General features: G+C 34.2%; 2 pseudogenes; one reads left to right on the top strand and one right to left on the bottom strand.

Moving 5' to 3' along the window:
* The first annotated feature begins 4310 nt into the window (after positions 1-4310).
* LOC149211583 (uncharacterized) lies at positions 4311-5851 on the top strand (annotated as a pseudogene).
* Positions 5852-20608: 14757 nt separating this feature from the next.
* Positions 20609-22423, bottom strand: LOC149211582 (fatty acid amide hydrolase pseudogene; annotated as a pseudogene).
* Between the last annotated feature and the right edge of the window lie 1100 nt (positions 22424-23523).

Genomic DNA, 23523 nt, shown 5'->3' with positions numbered 1-23523 from the left:
TAGATTTATCTGATAAATCTAGCATGGAATAACAAAGCCTTAATCCACTTGAGAGATGAGTTATGGATTGGCATTTTGCTAATTTTTAGTATGTTTGTGCAACAAAACTTAGTTGGATTTCAATCCCTTACTGGAATCGGGATGAAAGTTATTGAGGTTTCGGAGGAGCTCATTGTATGATTAAAGGAGCACTATTATGGAGACATTAGCTGAAGGTATTAATATTCAACTAGGTCATCTTGTAACATAGATTTCATACGCTACGAAGGACCCAAAGTCAACAGGTGGAATAGAAAGAGAGGTCAAATTTTACACTGAGAATAATCAAGATTTGTTGGTTATGTAGTTCTAATAATTGTACCCCTTAGTTGCTTGAAAGAAAATACAATATAGTTTTCACTAGCTCTTCCAGATTGCAAATTAGCATATATAAAAAAAATTGGATTTGGTGTCTTAAACAAGGTATTTATGGGATTCCCGAAGATATTTTTGGATGAGAGTGTGGATTATTTTGGGGCAACTACAGAGAACACAAAGTTATGAGGCTGATGTTTTATGCTTTGGAATCTAAAGAAAATAGTTGGTGCACTAGTTATGGTTTCTATTGTAGTGGGAAAGGTTGCAATAGATGGTTAGGATTTAGAAACCTCCGATCATGTTAAACATGCAGTCATGATGCTTCGAAATTTGTTAGGAGAAACTACTATACCATACCCCATTGAATATGTTTCTACAAACTGAGGTGGTGACTGATTTAGTAGGGGTTCTTAGTCTTATGGTGTCTTTGGTGCTTCTGGAGAGGACTACGATGTTTTGGGCAGCCATGTAGAAAATTGTTTATTCTTTACTTGGGAGGGAACCTGTAAAGAACATCTAGATACTATTGGTGGTGTATTGATGAAATGGTCTTCGATAATTTTTCTGAATCATTGAAATTGTAGAGAACAAGGAGCACTCCATGGAAAATGTTGAGGCTATGGTTGTTGCAAAATGCCAGCCTGATAGTGAAAGAAGTGAAGTGAGGGACATTGTTAAGAGGCTTCATGCAGGAGATATTTCTAGTATCCTTTGAAAATGATCTCGTAATGGGGAACAAATTCCTTTGAGAAAATATATATTACGTCAAGACATGTTTGGAAATGCAAAGACAACAACTGGGCATCTATGTTTAGCAAAGAAGATGTTGTAGCTACCTGTTGCTGCTATGAAGGCTTTTGCTAGCACAAAAGAAAGGCTTGGCATTCTCAACATATGGATCCTAGTATGCTAAATTCATTTTCCTAATTTTTTTGGAAGTTCATCTAATGGATTTGAAATCAATTATCAAGGATTACCTTGTCATTTCATTTTGCAAGGAGATTGTAATACTATGAGTTTATTTCAAATTTCATCAGTGGCATTCCATTATTTATAGATAAATAAATTATGTCTCTCTTTAGAATTTGTTATGCATCAATTTTCCTCTAATCAACTCAGAGGGAAGTGTTGGATGGTTATTTTCATGTGGCATTAAATTTTTCTCATTCCCTCTCCAGAAATTTCCAATTTTCTAATTGAGTTGATAGTTCATATTAAACTAGCATGGTTTGTGAATTTAGGAACTTTTGATTTATTATCTCTTTATTCTTCAAGTTTAAAAGTGTAATGAAGCCTCGTGCACCTTATTATTATAAATTTTTTTTTCATTTTGTACTCGGTTACTCTATACTAGAGTACTTCTACATCCTAAACAAGTCAAACTTTAATGTAATTGTAATTGTATTTAATTATTGATTTGAAAATGACATTAAAGGCATTGTTGAAAAAATATTAGAGAGAAACATGGGTGAAGAATGCACCTTTATGTTATAGTCGACTAAGGGAATATTAATTTTTTACTTTTTCACGGGGCAAACAAGATTCCATGGGAAAATATGGGACACAATCCTTGTGGCATTGTGTATGGTTGCTAATGACTTTTTTTGCTGATATGATTGTAGTACCATAATCTCGTAAAGACACTAAAATCTCACCACATCTTGTCATTCCGTTTTTCTCTTTTTTATTTATTATATTGTTGTTTTAATGATATAGTTGATCCTAGATCCCTTGAATGTTTTAAATGAGAAAATTGATTTGTTCATGTTCCAACAATGCTTTTTTAGTAAATAACAAAGGAAAATTGTTGCTTGATTTTACAATAAAGAGGAAAGTTTTGTATTTGATTCATTATATATTTGAAAAATTTTCTAGTCCAGTTCAAAAAAGAAGATACTTAGAGTTCTGTGGTATGTTTAGTTAGTAAGAAGTCCTATTTTCTAGTTCACAATGTAAGATTTCAATCAAAACCGTCCAAAGTTCACTTCTATTAGGGAGGCACGTAGAATCCATGGTTGGGAAAACATAGTTATGTAGTATAAATACATCAGGTGAGAAAGACTCACACTTTGGAAAATTATCTGACAAGGGAATAAGTATTGCTTGAGGGGCTAACATTTAGAGGTTTATACTTGATACTAATACTTCCTAACCCATCCAAAATCCCTACTAGAAGTGTATGTTGTGGATTAAATGAAGATAAAGTAATTCCTTGGAACCATGGGCCTTCTCCTGGATAGAAAGAAAAACATGATGTGCTCTATGGGAAGATAAAAGAATAGAATATTCTTTTTTATGGTAATTCCTCTCTAGAGGTTAATACAGAGGATTGCTAGAGAAATAAAACCAAATCTGTAAGTGTTATACCTATTGAGAAGCACAACATTAAAGGTTTAAATAGTGAGAAAAATGTTGGAAATGTGCAATAGAACTCAAATTTTATATTCATACCTTGGTGAAAGGGAAGAGCGAAAGGAATACTTGACAGAGGAGACCGTTGAGATAGAAAGAATAAAATATTGTTAACCTAGTGAGAATTGAGAAGGTACCAGTGAAGGTTTCTCTATCCATTCCCAATCAAAAAACAGTAGCATGGATGAACGTGAGATTAATTTTATGGAAAGCATAGTTGTGATTGAAATCTCAAAATATGAGAATGAAAACGCCTTAGGTAATTTTGTAACAACTTTCATGAGAACATGAGAGAATTTAGGCCAGGATGATTTATCGGCTTATGGATCCAAACTTAATTCACCTTGGATTGATGATGTAGTAGGTAAAAATGTGTTGAATATGAAGAAAGACAAGAATGATCACTATTCCATGGATCATCAAGATGCTTCTAGAACCAACTTGGATACATTTCAAAATGTGGAATTTACTGGTAAAAAGAAGGATGCTTTGAATTCCTCTATGAGGGCTTTGGAAATTGAAAATGTTGCTAAGGTAGGGGATGGTATAAAGGGAATTATTGAAGATAGAATACAAGAGCACTCATGTTCAAATAGGGGTGGGGAAAAACCAAGGGATGATTTATGTTATAATGTTGAAGAAGTTTACATCAGAGCAAAAGATGGATTTGATTCGGACTGTGAAAAAAATCTGAACTATAGAGAATAGACGAACAAGAGGGACTTGGTAGACACCAAATATAGGATGCAGTTAATTTACAACAATAAAAGGTACATGTCAGTGGTATTAGTGTACAAGGAGATAGCCAAGGAAGTAGTGAACATTGCTTGGAAAAGGAAAACTAAAAAAATCCAAGTGAAGGATATGTTCTATGCATAGGGGCCTCTGATTCTGATGTTCAGGAGCCAAATAATTTTCATTTAGGCCTTTCTAGCAATGATTCTATGAAAATTACACATCAAGTGGAAAATAACGTTGGCAAAAGAAGAGGGCCATGACAAGAAATCTGGCTATAATAAATTGCTTGATAAATATGTAGAGGGTATAATTATCTTATGAACAAAATAAAAGTAATCACATGCTTGATGCCAAGGAACATCATTCTACCTATGGACTTGAACATGAAGACCAAGGGAAGAGTGAACATAAAGGTAATAAACATATTCCTGTTGTTAGGAGCATCACATATAAGGATGATAGTCAATAAACTTTGATCGAAAAAAAGAGATTGTATGGAACCAGAGTAGATTGTGGCATCTAGAGAAGGAGAAAATAAAGGAATTAGTGTGACTACTAGTTATGACAACAAAAATTATATTACAGAGATTGGATATTGTATTGTTCTTGATATTTGTGACATTGAAAGGAAAGTTAAAATCAAACATAATGAGATTTCAAAGGTATCTTCTAATATTGGTTATGAAGGTCCAAAAAGAATTATAGTTGTATCTTCAACATTTTTAGAACATCAAGAATCTGGTTTAAAAACAAAAGCAGTATAGAGTGTGTGGTGAGATGAACTGCACTCTTTTGACCAAATTATGGAAACGTCCATCCCTCTAGCAAAGTATGATGGAAGCAATGATTCATTAGAAATACCTGCTTTTGACTTAAATGAATCTATTCAACTAGATGAAGCAAGTCATTATGATGTAACACTATCCACATCAACATCTCGTTTATTAGTTTTTCCTTACACAAGTGCTTATGTTCCACTTACTATATCGTGCACTAGATTAGAAACACCAATTATAGTGGTTGATAGGTGAAAGGGACCTTTCATTCCTTCAATAAATCTAGTGCAATGCATAGGAGAAGTAGGCTGGAAAGGATCTAGAGCAACAAGTGCTTTTCAACCAACAGAACCTAGAGAAATAATTTATTTGCAACATTTTGTCTCCAAAATAGTAATTTCATATTTTGAAGCATTAATTCAATTCGAAAAGGAAATAAATACTCATTAGATATTGATATTAATTTGTCTTATGAGAAAACATCTGAATGTGGGACAAAAACACATTTATATTCTCAAATAGGTGAACCATCAATAAGATTTGGATGCAGAGATATGAGTGGAAAATATTTTATGTCTTCAATCATTGAACCTTTTTCTCCTATCAGGCCTTGTAATCCTTTGAAGTTTTTATATAAAATTGAATCACATTGATGATAGTGGGGAGAATGAACTAATCAAAATGCCTCTTGGTATGAGTGCTAAAAATTTTGGATTGAATTTGAAGAATAACACTAGTGCATCGTCCCTTGGGGATTCATATGTTGTGAGAGATTTTGACTTAAATGATGGGCCCATTTTTTATGATGGTGGAGATGAATAACTGCCTTAGAATTTCAGCTCATCTTCCTAGCCTAAAGCTGACCTAAGAATGAAGGGCGAGCTATTCATTTCATCATTTTATTTTTCTGCAAGAGATGCCTTGCAGGCATTTACAATACCTTTGAATTTTAATTATAGGATAGATCATCAAGTTATCACTACAGTTGCATCTTCATCTCAATCTAATCAAAGTTCATTACTTAGTCCTAATTTTTTCAATGGTGATATAGATATAAATGGCAGACAGAATTCTCTTCATATCCTATTATTTCCTTTTCAAATGCCACTAGTAAATCATACCCATTTACTGGATTTCGTTTTAGGTCAAGTTTTCATCTTAATTCTGCTTCTTTTTCAAGTGGCTCACCTTTGTATCTTCAATCATCAAGACTTGGATGGTTTACTGCAACTTCCTCTCAAGTAGTCCCTACAAGGCCACTGTCATCATCACATGTAAAACCATACTTTATAATCCCCATGGTGGCATTTGTGATAGAGAACAATAGCACATGCACATTGCCTACACCAAATCTTGATGATTTAAATACAGTTCCTAAGATGGATGAGATCTCTTACAAGGAAGAGAGGTTAGTCACGAGGGCACCTTTAGTAAATTGTCTTGTTTCTTTGGAGAAAATGAAAGCATTCTACAATGGATCAACTTTAAGTATATCTTCAAAGAGAAAATAACCCGAAGAAGGTTTGGATGTGGATAGATATGGATATAAGAAGTCTATTTGTTGGTAAACATATTTTTGGCGCATGAGGTATTACATGAAATCAGTTGTCAATTGATATGTCAGACATGAAATTTTTTGTAAACAATGTTCTTGCAAGCTATCAACTTCACTGCCATCCTCATAATTGATTGATCATTTCCTTAATAAATTCTCAAATATTTCCTTTAATAAATCTATTCATTTCCTTGATAATTCTCATATATTTTCTGGAAAGGATTGTAATTACTAATATCCTTATCATTTTTAATGTTCCTTCTTTGAGGTATGAACATGTTGGTAATTCTTGCTCATGTAATGCCTTTAAAATCCACTATGAAGTTTTTCAGGTTGTTCTAACTTTCTCTGTTTATTTTTCTTGTTTCTTTTTCCTTCTGAAACTCATAGTTGTCTTAAAATTGACTTTCTTAGGACAATTACAATTATATTAGAACCATATATTATTCAGAGTTGATTTTTTTTTTGAATAGTCTTGTTTTACATTTTCAGTTCATTGATTGGGAAGGAGGTGAGTATTTGACCTCAAATTCATCAATTCTATGAGGAGAGATAGTTATTGGCGGTCCCCATGTAACTCTCAGATTTTCCAAGAACAAAGAGAAAATTAATTAGTCTTACAAGGTGATTGAACACTGAGGCTTAACTTATTTGAAAATAGTAATAATTATATAGATAGTTTAGACTCCTACAAATTTTCAGCTGGAGAAGGTGGACAAGAGAGGAATGCAATTGTTTTATATTGGTGACATAGGGAGATTTCATCCTGATGGTTTCCTTGGGATTATTGACTATAAAAATAGATAGTTATGCTTTAACATGGGGAATATGTCCCTTTGGGCAAGGTATTGATGATTCTTACCAAAACATTTGAACTTTGTAAGTCATCAACTCTATAATTTTCAACATCCCAAGACGTTTCCTTTATGCAGGTGGAAGCAACTCTCACAGTGTGCCATTATTTGGTCAATATCATGATACTTGCATATCCATTCCACAATTACTTTGTGGCTCTTGTTGTTCCACAATTTCCACATTTACATGCAGATCCATCCCACAAGAGCCACAAAATGGCTAATTTCCACAATTTCCTTTCAAGTAGTCCCTTCAAGGGGATGTGCAGGATGGGTCCTTACCATATTTAAATTCCTTTCTACACATGTTTTGTAACAATTTCAACACTGTTGTTTTTCGAGTAACATAGGTAATTTCAATCCAACAGTTCTACATCTGGTGTAGCAATATTTCTTTTCATCTAATTAAGGTCAACAATTTGTTCACATTAACAGTGAGATTAAGCTAATATTTATTTAATTACTAATTCATGGTAATTTAAACTCATATTCTATTGATAACAAAATAGATGATAAAAGAAAAAATATATTTTTTGAAGTTGTGACATTTTTATTGATTAAATAAAGGTTGATATGCACATATGCCATAAGCTGCACAACATCAACAATTTGTCATTGTACCCTTTTATGTAACAAATTTAGTGGAGGTTCAAATATGAAAAGTCATTCTTTCTAGCCTATTTCTCTTCGTTTGAGCAAGTTAATGCATATCTTTTGTTTGTAGCAAAAATATTCTTACTCATGCATGTTGAGGGAGTGTATATTACAAGCATGTGTTTTAGGTCTTTACCTATCAAGCATATGCTTTAGATAGCTGCTAACTTTGAGCTTTGTCAAGACATATTTTGTTGTAGAGCATATTGTATATTGAGTTCTAATCCATCATATTTTATTGTTTAATTTATTCCAATGAGTTTTGCATGGATTATATTAACTTGGAAAAGTTATTTTTAATTCATGCTCCCTAGTACATGATTAGTGATGATATTTTTTCTTATTGCTTATATCTAGTTTGGGTTAAAAAACTTATGTTAATTATTTAATTGTATTATGTTGTTTAGGAGTTGTTGCTAGCTCGTCTTTGCATGATGAATATGGAGGTGTTTTTTATTATAATCATGGCATTGGATCCTCCTCTTCACCACTGTCATGAGGTGGGTTCACTAGGCTTGTTAATGGAGACTGACTTCTTCTTCTTCTTCTATTCAGCACCGTCATGAGGTGGGTTCACTATGCTTGTTAATGGAGACTGACTTCTAATTCTTCTTCTTCTTCTTTCTTTCTTTCTTTCTTTTTTTTTGGCAGGAGAAAAAAAACTCGCTTTCACTAAAAACAAAAGTAAGTTACACTTACATATTTATTTTTTCTACTCAGTCTTGTTCTCTTTCAAAAAGTTACTATCTCTCATTGTGCCATTTGGTATAGCATTGTAAACTCTTTTATATCTTTGCATACAATCATCTACCTTTGAAAATCATATTTTCTTTCATGATGCTAAAAATTATAGTTCAAAACTATATAGTATCATGTAAGGAAAAAAAAATAAAATGCTAAAATATAAGTTGTAGATCATATGAAAGACATGTTAATCAACTTGGAAAAGTATTCCATCAAATCTTGAAGAAACATGTTCGCATGAAGATGCCATTTTGAAAGACTGAGAAGTTGATTTGTCCCTGTGCTGCGTAACACCCTTTTTTGGACAAGGAATATGCAACATGATTTTTTCTATAAATTTGGGAAAATGAGATATTTTTAAAGTATCAAGATTGAAATGCATAATTTGTTTTTGCTTGCATTTTTTTTATGCACATATACTTTTCAGTAGTAATGAAATTCAATGTGTATAGTGTTGTAACATGATTAAAAAAATAAACCAAATAATAAAAACCTTTTGACCTGAAATTATATCAATGTAGAAAACATATCATCATATACACATATATTTGTTGGTTTTCTGCCCCTCGTAGACCAAATGGATCTGATATTGATAGAGGTGATAATTACAAGGTAGGTTAAAGTAGAGATTTATTGTTCATTACAAGAAGTGGATACTCTATGATTCCTTAGTTAGAAGGCACAACCTTAGCCATGTTCCTCTTGTCTTCTCCAAGCCCCATTGGAGATGGGAATTTACCCATACATGCTTTTATCTAGAGTTGGAGCAATTTAACCTTTTTGTGGTTGCTGGTGACATTGACCCATCAAAGTCAAAAGACAGAGAAGAAGTTGCCGAAATTGAAAGAATGCATTGACTTATCAAAGAGTATAACATGAATGGTCAGTTCAGATGGATAAGTGCACAAAAGAATAAAGTACATAATGGTGCATTGTACTGCTACATTTGTGACACTAGAGGTGCCTTTATAAGGCTAGCCTTTTCCATAGTCAAATGTATTTATGTCTAATGAAGGATCTATAATTTCACCTAGAGTAACAAGGTCCTCTTTACAAATCAATATGGATGAAAGATGTAACTCGGTGAGGGTTCTATAACTTAATTTAAAGAGGCTAGATACATGCTATGGCCAATATAATTGAGATATGTCACTGGGTAAAGCTTATAAATAAAAAAACTAAACAATTGTTGAAGCCAATACTCCCACAAAAAATAAACAAATAAATAATAGTAATAGCAATAGTAATTGTAATATATATATATATATATATATATATATATATATATATATATATAGAGAGAGAGAGAGAGAGAGAGAGAGAGAGAGAGAGAGAGAGAGAGATATTAAGTATTAAAATATTTGTATTTTGGTTTTTTGTCTCTCTCCAAGTTTAATAAATCTAAGGTTAAGATGTATTTATGATGTTCAATCATTCATCTAGAAATAAATTGAAATGAATCTATCACTCACATCAACATTTCTCGTCTTGGTTTTTTTTCTTGTAAGAAGCCTCTTCCTATCACTCATTTCCTTCACAAGAAGAGCTACCACAACCACAACAACCATTTTAATTATGTTTTGGAGCATTGGGAGTAGGATTTAGTGTATTTTCAGAAAGGGGATAATTATGGGGAGTAAGAAGAAGGTTATGGGAAATGACTTCTTCGATAAATTGATTCTCAAAATGGTGTTGTTCATGTCTCTTAGGAAAATTTCATGCATTTTCAAGGTCTTGTTTTTTCCATGTCTTTAGAGTTAGTTTATCCATGTGGTTTGGATAATGTTCCAACCATATTTCTATTCCTTTAGGAGGGTTGTAGTTAGAACATTGTACAATAGTGCTAAGTATAATAAATAATGAAGTCCTCAGTGGTCTATATAATAGTGTTGATGGTACACTAGTATTTGTGGAGGAGATAGATATCCTGCTCTAGGGTCTGCTAGTGCTCTCTTTTCCATATACTATCATAGGTGCACAAATACAGACTCACTCTTCTTTCTACCTAGATAAGCAAACGATGACAACTTTGTATTTGCAGTGATAAGGATAACTATGTATTGGAGCTAAACATTGATCCTTTCAATGCATCCTCTCCTTTCCCAACATGGTCATCTTCCATTGGTAATGGAGTTCAATTCTTAAACCAACATTTGTCTTCAATATTGTTTCATGATAAAGAAAGAATGCATCCATTGTTGGATTTCCTTGGAGCACGCAAATACCACAGCCATCTCATTTTCATTTCCTTGGTTAATATATTGCATCATTATGTTTGATAGTTAATTCATTATTCTTCTATGCACAATAAATCTCTATAAGATAGTAGAGAAGGATATCCTCATTGTTTTAGAGATATATAATATGAATGAATAAAATATCATGATGCTCTTTCGATTCTTATCTTTCTATGTCGCTTCTTTAGAGAAAACAATATATTCAAATACAAACTCAACTCAACTCAAAATAAGATAGAGAAGCCTAATTATGAAGATGTTTCTCTCTCCACTACCTTGCAATGACGTTATTTGTTTGAATTATACTTGAATTTCACTAAGAATAACTTGGATTTATATATTTATTTTAGCACCAATTGACATCATGATAAACATAAGACTATCCCATTGAATATGACCTAAAGATGTCTCAAATAAGCTCACCTTTAGCCTAAGCATGTGGCAGAGTAATTTCTAAGTTGTGAAGTTTTAATAGAGGAAATGTTTGTTTGTTTGTTTGGTTAGAAAAGGGTGTGCTATTGGTTTTATGTGACTTTGAATTTGTCATTTATATCATGTTGAAAAATGGGAAAGAATAATGTGTGATATTTATCTTGTGGAAATTGATGTTGAATGATAGGATACAGAGTTTAACCAAACTACAATCCACTTTGGTAAAGGCAGAGGAACATCTTAAAAAGATGCCTAACAATACACCATATACAAATCTTGAACATAAGTAATATATGGATTTGTCTTTTGCAGATATGTTCTTTTCTCTACCCAAGATATCACAACAAATAGAATATTGATATTGTAGAAATTGTTTGAGGACCTCATTGAGGTCAATTTTTTTTATTTCCTACTTTATTGATACCTTCTCATATAGGAAGGATTTAAATATGAATTAATATGTTCTTGAAGCAAATTAGATTCAAAGTTTATAGATATAAAAGATAAAAAAAAAAGAGTCAATGCCTTGATTTGATTGTTATTTTACTCTGGTGTCGATGAGTTACATTAAATGGGATTGGAAAAAGGATGGGGAGACAATGCAAAGCATGTCATGGATACGATTCATTTTTGTTGGAGATCCTTCAAGCACCTAAGCCATCGGCTTTCGAATTGTTTCTAGTAGGTGTTTCCATGGTTTTTAATGTTGTGATTCTTTCTCCTTATGGTTATTTTGGGCAAGAAAATGTTTTAGGCATGCCAGACAAGACATTAGTGGATAAGTAAGAAATTTTTTTATAATTCCAATGTCCATTATATTATATGCTCTCTATATTGTTTGATTTTATTTTGAATTTTCCTTTTTATTTTGTTTTGTATCTTAACTATGAAATTGAAAACATAGTATCATGCCCAAAACAACAACGAAAGATTGTTTATATACTTGACCAAGTTTATGGGTTAGAGAATGAAATGTTATTGTGAATAAAATGAGAAGGATTAGACATCACACCTCAGATTATTTGTTTTCACAAGTTATCTACAACTTAAAATTTTAACATATAACTTAGTTGGCATGATTGTACGTAAGCTTTCCCTGAAGGTTGAATAGTAAGTTACTAAGGTGTTATTTTCTATGGTGATATTTTATTTTATTTGTTTATATAGGTCATCTAGCCATATAGTGGCAACTATTACCCAACTGAAGAAAACTTGTTCGAGTTTCTTTCTTTTATGGGGAAAAAGGGTTGATATTGTTGATATTGAGGTATATGTCATATAAATCATTTATAGTCTACTTTAGTTTATGTTCTAGTGTTCATTGTCTTTCATGTCTTACACACTACATTGTATCTTCTTTTGTTTTCAGAAAAAGAACTCAATATTTATGGTAAGAAGTTGGAATTGAAGGAAGAGGAGAACAATCAGATTGAAGCGACAAATGAAAAGAGAGAGAGAGAAGAGAATCAGTCTAGTGATACCCTTAGAGCCAATATCCCGCATAAGACAAACACATATTAGAGATTGATGGTGAAGTATCCTAATTGGTGAATTCACTTGCAATGCCTTGGCAACATAATGATAATGTTTTGAAGTGATGAAACAACATCTCATGTGTAAATTATAGGCCAACCAATATTAAGTTGGAAACTCATATTATAATACTTGACATTTCATATAATCTAATTTATGTGGTTGAAATTATTTATATTTTCACTTGATATTGTTAGGTATTGTAATTAACATATGTAACTTTGCGTTTTCATATTAGATGAGCATGCACATTGTATGACATTTTGTTAACTTAATCACAAAATCATATTAATCAATTTATGTTGATTAATAATGAACACATAAAATCAATCTAAAACTACCAAATTAGTAGTTTATATTGATTAATGATGAACAAAAATAAAATGAATATATGACTAAGTTAGTCATTTATAATAATTATTAATGAAAGTAAATAAAATTAATAAAAACTACTAAATTAGTCATTTATATAATGACTATGAAACTACCAAAAAAATATAAATGACTAATGCAAATAATAAATTTGTGATTATAAATGATGACTAAATTTTTCATATACACAACTATTAGTAGTTAATTTACAGTATCTTATAACACTACCAAAATGTAGTCATATTTCTTTGGTTATTATTTGGTTTCAAACGATGACTAAAATTTGTATATATATGACTATTAGTAGCTAATTTACAGTATCTTATAACACGACCAAAATTTTGGTCATTAACTGGTTTTCTCAAGTGATCATATAGTAATATATTTTGTTGTATATTTGGACATTAATTATGGCAATTAATGACTAAATCAATGACTAAATTAATGACCAAATTTATGTCTAAATATACGACTATACAATAAAATTGAGATAACCAATTAATGGCTAAGCTAAAAATGACTAAAAGTTGGTTGCACTATAAGATACTGTAAATTAGCTAGTATTGATCACCAACTGAAAAATAGTCATTTATATGCAAATTGTAGTCATTTTTTTAGTAACTAATTAGCCATTTTGTACTAGTGGTATCTGTCTTTCCATTGTAGATGGGAGTGTTGTTTCCCTATGTACCACAATTTACTACTAAAAGAGAATGTTATGTGTTTTCCAAGAGAATGTTATTTTAACATGGGAAAATATTATACTTATTAGAAGTCTATATCTCTCCTAGTTTCTAAAGCTAGGATAATTTTATGTTAAAAACAATGGAAAAGAGAACTTTCACGATACTAATTCTAGAATGAAATTTGTTAAACAACTAAACTATGATGTTTACTACTTTCCAACACCACTAGCTTTACGTTACATTCATATAAGTTTTTCTTACGATATTGCATCATGTTTATGTTTCACAGAAAATGTTAGACACTATATTTAAAGCTTTAAATTAATTATAATAATATACTTATTATAAATTTTGGGAGGGAAAATTTTGAAATTGGAATTATTTTTGTTGGAGTACATAATTATTATTTGTTTTGTGTATAAATCTATTATGTAGAGTTGGGTTCTCTAAAAATTCATCTGACAATGATTTCTTGTGAATCTTCTGAAAATCGTTACTAGGATTATGTCATAGATTACAGTGAATAACAACATTGACATCATGATGAATGACGTGTCGTAGTCTGGTGGGATTTCAAAATCAAAACACATATGCCTGTTCAATCCCATGAGAATCATGTTGTCAAGAAATGTAGCCCTTTTTCCTTACGTGCATAAGTAAACATTGAATATCATCAAAAAAACCTCCTATGACAACCAATATAAAACCTTGATATTAAAAAAAAAAAAACCCCTATAGATTTTAAGACAAAGAAGTAATTATGCTCGTATATATAAACCATCCTACAGGGAAAGGACTTGTTGCATAGAAACCCCTCTTATTTTAATGGTATTATAATCTCTATTTGGGAATTTTTTTTGTTTTCCATGGAATTTATAAGCGAGAAAGATCAATTCTTTTGGGAATCACACTAATATAAAGAACAATTGCAGAGGATATAAAAAGAATTTGGCAGAGGAGTTCTTAATGAAATATTAAAATTTTAGTGGAGTGATCATGAGAGCACTAGGCAAGAGAATCTTGGGCAAACCTAGAGCAATCTAGTGGAGGGGACTGCTATCATTGTGGTATCAAAGTCATTAAAGAAATTTTGAGGTCTAAAATGGACATCAAAACGAAAATGTACAACCAAAATAAAATATATAAGAACTAATAGGATTCAAGATGATGTTGTCAATCATGCGGATGATTCGCCATTTGTGGAGTAAAAATGTGAAAGGACCAAAAACTAAAAAAAGTACTTTATTAACTCGTATTCTCAACTTATGTCCATACATTTTTACTCAAATTTCAAGTTGGATCACTTGTTATATGCATAATTTAATTCCTCATCCAAGGAGTACCCATGTTGCATACATTTGATGGACCCTGCTACACGAAAAATAAGAGACACATGCTTTAGGGGAATTTTGAGGTCTAAAATGGGCCTCCTAAGGAAACTATAAAATAATAATGGAAATAATAAAATAAGATTAGATTATATCATCAAATTTTAGAGGGGGAAAAACTATTTTTTCAACTTGTATTTTCAACTTATCTCCCTGTGGGTTTACTCAAATTTCGAGTGGTAGCACTCGTTGGATGAAAAATTTGATTCCTCATCCAAGGAGTATCCATGTTGCATACTTTTGATGGACCTTGCTACACGAAAGATTAGAAATACATTAAAAACGTTATTGCAACCACATTTTTTCATGTATTTCTCATTTTTCATGTAGGAAGATCCATTGAAAGTATGCAACATGGGTACTCCTAGGATGAGGAATTAAATTTTACATCCAACGAGTACTCCTGCCCAAAATTTGAGTAAAAACTAAGGGAGATACATTGAAAATACAAGTTGAAAAAATAGTTTTATTATTTTATTATTTTTTATATTTTTACTTTTTACTCCAAAAATGTTGAATCATTACCCATGGTTGACATCATCATCTTGAATCCTATTGGTTCTTATAAAGTTTCTTTTGGTTGTACATTTGTCATAGGAGGACCATTTTAGACAACAAAATTCCCCTAATGAAAAACGTGATTGCAATCATGTCTTTTCAAGTATTTCTCATGTTTCATGTAGAAGAGTCCATCAAACATATGCAACATGCGTACCCCTTCAATTCTTAATTAAATTTTACATCCAATGATTTCTCCAGCCAGAACTTTGAGTAAAATTGTAGGGATAATAGTTGAAAATACGAGTTGAAAAAGTATTTTTTTTCTTTTTTCCTCTAAAAGTTGATGATGTAATCTAATCTTATTTTATTATTTCCGCCATTTTTTTATAATATTCCTTAGGAGACTCATTTTAGACCTAAAAATTTCTCTAATGTTTACAAATTAGAGATGAAAAATAAAGAAAAGCAGCAGCTTGAGGAAGACTCGAGGGCAAGGTGATCTTGGTGAAGGTTTTGTGGACAAAAGAATGAGCTAGTGGATCTTGCAGCCAATGAAGAGGCGAAGACACTGGATGACAGAGATAATGATTTCTCTCTCTATTTAAATGATGAATAACAATTTTGTTATTTTGTATAAGACATGGTTGAGAAATAAAGGCATAAAGGTAGGGATAAAATATACCATAGTAAAAGATACTCTAAAAGGGGTGGGAGATATCAGAGGCAAAAGAAACTCAGACAAAGGATTGTAGAAAGTAGAGAAATCAAACATAGCTAGAATATATAGAATAATACCATCTAGAGGCATTACTTAGAGGATTGAGATATTGAAATCTCAATGGAAGAGGACTAGACATATATAATTGGTTTTATGTTTTATGATTGACTAAAGAATTTGTGAGTGCAGGTAGCAACATATACAACTTAAGGTGTTGTGCAAACGAAGGTGATAATGAGAATCTTTTCACCCAAAAAGGAGATGATCTAGGTTTAGGAGAGAACCAATTTTGTTCTTAAAGATGGTGGCAGAAGAAAACCCTAAGAGAAGAGAAGATGCACACACAGAGAAACATTCCAGCTAAGGTTGGACAAAGGGAGTCCTCAAGGAAAAGAGAAAAATAAAAATGATTAGAAGGTGAGTAGAGGAGAAAAAATGAAAGAGGAGAAAGGAGTGCTCAAGAGGTTCTAGAGGAGGGAACTAGAGGAAAATCAATAGCCAAGAGGAAGTGAGGTGTTCACATAACAAGTGAGGTGAGGTTTGTTACAAAGCTAGGTTGCATCTCATGGTGAACATGGAGGAGCGTATGCAGAGAAGGAGGAAGGTGACCATTGTTTGTCATGATGAATGGTAAACTAAAAGCCACAATAGCGGAGAAGGATCCCAAGAAAAATAGCATGAGGAAACTAAGTTAGGAAGAATTTGAAAAGGAGATGACTGAGTTGAAGGCACAACTTAATGTGCTAACGTAGCTACTACAAGTGAAAGAAGAAAGCCATAGATGAAATCTCATGAGGAGGTTCTAGTTTGTTGAAAATGCAACAACAAAATCCTAATTTAATTTTGTCCTTGAATTAAATTAGGAATTAAATTTTAATTGCACATCTCATGACAACTTGTAATAGTTAACTAAGTTAATTTGACTTAGTTGTCTCACTTAATTCGAGTTGAGGGTCTAATTTGAGTCATGTAGAGTGTCTAATATTTTTTAGGAGCCCTGGTTGAGTTTATTTTGAGTTGTAATTATTTAATTTAGTTTAACTGGGCTAAATTCAGTTAAACTAGTTTTAACCGATGGAGGAATTAGTGGGAGATCCAGTAGTGGGGTGTAACCAATACTGATCAACCAGCAAACTGAAAATTAATTCATAATTAACTCATGCATGTCAGATCAGAGAAAGACCCAATTGATATTGGAGTTCAGGGACAATGTACTATCAGTTGTATAATCATCGCAATTGTACAGGTGTTGCATGCAATTAGAGGAAGGCCTATCAGGATTGCACAATTCATATTTGTAGATTTTTCCAATTAAATATGGGCTAATTCCCTAGGAAATTGTGCAAGGAAATAGGAGTTTGGTAGACAAAATAATTGGCTAAGTATTGGCTTGAGCTTGTCTCGAAAGAAGTAAGATAGATAGAGTTAGTGCAGAGGTTGCTTGGGCTTGAGCAAAGCATTGTAATCCTCTCATATTTTCTAATTAATGAAATATAAAAATAGCAAGGTTTTTTAGCTATGACTTTCCCCAAATAATTATTGTGTTATGTGTGATTGAATTGTTTTTCCTTTATGCTTTGTGATTTCATCGATTGTTTATTGTTTCCACTAATGAGTAGAGTAGATTCGAGTCAATTGTTTTAGAATATTATAATTTGTAGTTTGAGTATACAAGGAATTTCTACATGGTATCAGATTTGAAATCACTATAGAAGAGGAGAATATGAGTTTTCCTTTTTCAAGAGAAATAAGATTTGCAGTATCATGTTATCGGGAAATCTAGTGTCCACTCGGAGCTGCTAGTCCCACTAAGACGGGTAGCTATCTTAGAAACAAACAAACCAAAGCTACTTTCGCTTTCCTTTATGAGAAGTAGATAAGAGGGGAACAAAAGATGCCAACCTCAGTCTTGCGCTTGGTTCCTTGCTTGGTTCCTCTCCCTTCCGATAGATCTTTGTCGCTCCTTCTTCACTTACCCAGCTTCAAAGAGCACCTATAGAGTCAAAGCAGCATAATACTATCGACGTACATAGATCTACAATCATAAACAATATAGGACCAGATATATGTTGACCACATGAATGCATATATCATCAAACATACAAGAATGTGGAGGAAAACTCGAATAGCTTTATTAATAGAAAGAATAGCAAAGAGGATTACAACCTATTGTTCTGACCCAACGTCATCCTCCCAGCATGAAAGCCCTTCTTCACCTAATGAAAAGCTTAGATCACCCAACACTATGATTTTCCACCAAGAAACCAACAACACTTCCTTACAAAATACAAGATTCCAGCCTCTGGATCTCTGTGATGAGGGATCCATATATAGATGTTTGTAGGGGAGTGAGTCAGCTGTTTGGTTTTTTATTAGTGTCCTCTCTCTGATAGTTCTTGGTTCCACTTGGAGATTCATGATCTCTTACTCATCCCTGGGTGAATTCAGAGAGGCAAGTGTCATAAGAGAAGTTTCTGGAAGATTCCATGATCATCCACCTTGCAAACTGTCTCTGCCATTTGTCTACTCTCGCTCATCGCACCCTATAGAAGGGCTTTCCAGTATGCATCACACTTTTTGCACTGAGCAGGTGAGATGCATCGCACCCTTAGCACTGAGCAGCCTGTATGGTCCAGCTTTGACTAGTTCCTTTAGGGTGTGAATCAACACTTTTAGGGACTTAGAAGCCCTTGGTTTATGGACATGTATGATTGGGGTTGCAGTGCCCAAAAATGTCTATAAAAGTTGCCCCCTAAAGCATGAGGTCATTAATCTTTTGATGTCGGGTGAAATGCTTTATCATGAAGATCCGAGGTTTTTTCGAGCTGGAAGGCGACCTGTAATAAGATACAATACAATACATTATCTTCATAATACTTTCATGATCTAGTTGAGAAGGGCATTCCCATGCTTAGCTTTATAAATTCATTTTCATGTACATAGGACAGACAACCGTCTATGTAGCAGACCGATGATTCAGATGGAGCCATCATCCTTTGATTTGGATGATCATCTATTCGGAAATGATGTACATTTGATGTCTTTATTTCCCTGAATATACCGCAGCCCGGATGGATGAAACTAGATCCGAGGTCTTCAAACTCGTTCAATCTTCGCCCGGAGTACAAGTCGATCCATGTGAAAGATGTTCTGGAGTCGAACATGGAAAGACATCAGTTGTGTTAGTGCTCAAATCTGCCTTAGGATGAAGGAAGGCAGGATTCAAGATAACACCATACCACGCTCAGCCTCGTAGCTAGCCCTACGAGGACAGGAGAGGGCTCTCTCCGGGTCAACTCAGTAAAAATACTCGATAGAGTCTGAGATGACTTAAAATAAGCAACTGATTTTAGGCTAGGTAAATAAATATGAAAGAGGTATTTTGATGAATGACTGAGTTTCTAGGCTGTGTGGGACAAGGACCGTATGAGCAGAGATTTAACCAAAGGCACAAGATATTTCACAAGGCGAGATAGGCATGAGGTTTTAGCAAACAAATTGAATTTAAATGAGGTGAAAAGACTGTTTAAGAAAGCTGAAAAGGGCATTAATGTATGAATCCTTTCCAGGAAGAAGAAAACACATAAAATCTGAACACTTCCTCAAGGCAGAGAAATGATTGAATTCTACCTTTCTCACTTAAAAGTATTCAGCTGGAAATGATCATGGATGAATGGCGAAACATAACAAAGACATATGAGACATAAAGGAAGAAACACATGCTAAATTCATACCGCAAGAATCTTATAAATCAGAGCTGCACCATTTAATTAATCCTCTGTCAAAACTGTACAGCCAAACGCTGAGTTATTCCTCCACCGTTTCCCAGAACTCAGAACCCTTTACAAATGATTTTTTATGCAATAAATAAGCTCCACTATGAGAAAACAAATTGATCCAAATGGGGAGTTGTTACAACTAAAATTATAAAAATAGAGAAAGAGTCATCCATTCGTTCTACAACATTACATTTTTAAGCAAAAAATCTCTGATGGCCAATAAAAAGGTGTAGCATGGATCCCATTAAATCGTGGCTAAAGACAAAAATAGGCTTCCGTTCCTATTTCTCTGCATGGTAAATGTCTTTGTTTTAATTTTGGCTTTTGGACCTTGGACGTTTCATTTTCCTTCCGCCGTTTGATAAAAACTCATTCTTCATAAAAAGAGAAAAACGCACCCATTATGATAGCATCTGCAATGAATCGAATGAGGTTCCCTGACCATGGTAATTAACCACCCTTGATTTTCTGTGACCTAAAGGGAGCATGTAAATTAAACCCCAGGATCACTTCATAATAACATATCCCACGCCTTTTCATTACTGCAGGGTAGAATTTTCGCTTGCCAAATGTTTGGATCTATGAGATGAAGGGCCAGGTGTCACTGATCCGCAACATAAACAACATGGCGATGCAAATCCGCTCCATTATGGTAATAAAACCATGATCTATTATTTTTGAGCGGAAGAAACTGAGTTTCAGGAAGCAATGACTAAAAATCTGCGTTCCAGGCCTGTGCGTCGTGCCACTTAACCAATGCGTCGTGCACCAAAATTTACACAGTTTGCCTTCGATGACGGAAAAATGAACAATCCCAGTTGCACATATCTATTTGTGTAAAATACTGTTTCTTTGTAATAATGACAAGCCAGTCATGCAGTAACAATCTGCCCTCTTTCACACCTTGCTCCTCCCACTGCTGAAGCTAATCTTAAGAGTGTAGCCTCAGCCCATGGTCGACCTATTAATTGCAATCCAATAGGAAGTCCATCTTTGTCATAACCCACAGGGACAGATATTGTTGGGAGTCCGATCAAGCTTGGTGCAATAAAAAAACGCATAAGATATCCAGATGTTTGTAGGTCAGTCTCTCCAATCTTGAGTGAATTTGGGGGTATTTTGGGTGTTGTCATACCTGTAGTTGGGGTTACTATGATATCAACTAGTTTGAATGCTTCCATATAGTAATGCATGATTCGTCGTCTGAGACATTGGGTTGCGACATAATGTGCAGCTGAAAATGACTCAAAGAGGGCCATATTAACTCGGACATCATATGACATTTCCTTGTGTTGCCCTTGATTGAAGCTTGGATATACATGACTCAATGCCTCTGAGCCAATTGAAACAACATGAGCCACATGCATTTCCTCAATCTCTGGTAGGACTATCTCTTGTTTTTCAATTCCAAAACTCCTTGTAAGAAGACTGAGCATCCTCTCACAAGTTTCTGAAATTTCATCAGAATAGACATCGTTGAACCAATTTGTATACTTTCCAAGTTTGATAGACCCCAAAACATTCAAATTGTCAGTGGTCCCCAGCTTAGGATAGCAAGGTGGCATCGGTCTTAAACGGGTCAGATCAATTGGTGATGATCCAGACATTGCTGCATACACCAACATCACATCTTCAACAGTTGCTGCAAGTGGAGTAACTGACTCCACAGTGCCACCTTCACACAATGAACCTTTCATATCTGTCCGTATGTTGTCTTCAGGCCCACTACACCACATAGTGCAGCTGGTATTCGAACTGAACCTCCACCATCAGTTCCAACAGACGCTGGACATAATCCAGATGCTACAATTATAGCAGGACCTGATGATGAACCTCCCGTATAGCATTCAGTAGAATGAGGATTTCTAGCTGTCCCATGATGTGGATTATTTCCAGTTACTCCCATTCCCAATTCATGCATATTTGCCTTCCCAACTAATATCACACCACAACTCTGTAATCTTGACACGCTAACTGCATCTTGCTTAACCTCTCTCATCTTGTGAAACCAGACTGTGCCACCTCTAGTAGGATATGGATAACAGTCTATATCATCCTTAATTGGAATAAAAATGCCATCCAAGATGGAGAGGGGCTTTCCTTCTTGAAAGCGTGTTGTAGAAGCTGCAGCTTGCTTCCTGACTTCATCGACATTAAAATAAATGAAAAGCATCATAGCAGGCTTATTGTTGAGTGATTTTTCTACAGCTGAGATGATGTATTCAGCAACATCAGAAGGTGTGGTCCAACCACATCGATATGCATGAGCATAATCACGCATTGTCCAGTACAAAAATGAATTGCGAGAGTTGCTACCCCAGTGATTGGAAGAATCGTAGGCAGGCAGGCATTCCAATGCAGATGCCACACGCAAGGTAGGCAGAGTATCTTCATCCACACACTTCACAGCATTCTCTGAGTCTTGAGGTGGAAACTCTGGAAAATACATAGGTGTCTCAGGAATCCCTGTATGTTCCAATATCTGTGGAACTTTGTTCTTGCGCTTTACAAATGACAAGACTGCACGGCCAAACAATCGAGATTCCACAATCCACACAAAAAGCTTCAGAAAGTTTCCTGTAAGATGTGGAGCCTCAATTTCCTGCTGCCGATATTGCACATTAGAAAGATCAACCTCCTCAACTGGCACCATAGCCCATTTGCCCATTTTGATGGTAGTCTTATTCTGTGCTTTTAAAGCCGGGATAACGTTGTTGCTGTCTATTTTTGGGACCATCATTTCTATTTTGACTGCGTTCCAATTGTGTCTGGCAAATACTGCATTCAATTGTGACTGCGTTCCACATTTTCAAGAGATGGTGACTGAGGTATGCAGCGACTTTGGTCCTGAGATTATTATCATTATGGAGGAGGAGGAGACAGAGCATCTGCTGAGATAGAGCATTGAGACATAGATGCCGAGACAACATTTGCGTGGAGTTCAGGCTGCCAAGACAGAGTGTCGAGATCAAGCTTTGCATGACACTGTTATACCCATCGAAAATCATAGAATCCTTCTTCCATCGAAGCATTGGGAGATTTATTTATCTATTGTGCCATCGAAGCTTCAGAACTGCGTTTGAATTTTCTTGCTTTGACTCTGAGTTCACACGCCAATTTAGGATCAGCATTTATCAATATACCAGTAGACAGCTATTACTTAAACCAACATAGAGTGAGAAGAGCTGAGTGATTTGCATTTTTGCAGAGAAACGATAAAAATTTTGATTGTCTGCCCTGTGCATCGCGCAGCATACCCAGTGCGTCGCGCCTGGTGAGTGCGCCGCCCCAATGTATATTTGCACTGTGTAAAAGCGCCCAATGCACCGCACGGCCCATGTGCGCCGTGCCTTCTTCCTATGCACCGCACAGCCTAACTCATCAATGGTCCGGTTCCAAAACTTTGTTTTCACACTTCACAATTTTCCTCTTGGCTTAACTGATGATTCTTGCGTGCAAATGGATTGTAGAAATAATGAATATTATGACCTGAACTTTGATTTTTGGTTTAAGATAGCACACTTTCCATTGTTGCAGACTTTGACCCTTTGCATAACTCTTGGTATGGGAAAGATATACGAAGACACAAGGAATATCTTTATGACATGGGTTTTTTTTTTTTTCATTTGACTAATTCTCTTTCCAATAATGTAGAACTTTGGCTCTCTGAACTTTTCAAATGAGAACTTTGTTTTTCATCTCCATCTGATTTTCTGAGCTGGAATGATAGCCTCTTGGTTGATTTGTGCAGGGATGATGGTGTTGATGTTTGGAAAACGAAAACCAG

The sequence above is a fragment of the Pinus tabuliformis genome, chromosome 1_1, assembly GCF_031772625.1.
Source record: "Pinus tabuliformis cultivar Carrire ecotype Pingquan chromosome 1_1, CPIR1, whole genome shotgun sequence".
NCBI classification, from domain to species: Eukaryota; Viridiplantae; Streptophyta; class Pinopsida; order Pinales; family Pinaceae; genus Pinus; species Pinus tabuliformis.
This window is presented reverse-complemented; position numbering and strand designations above follow the sequence as displayed.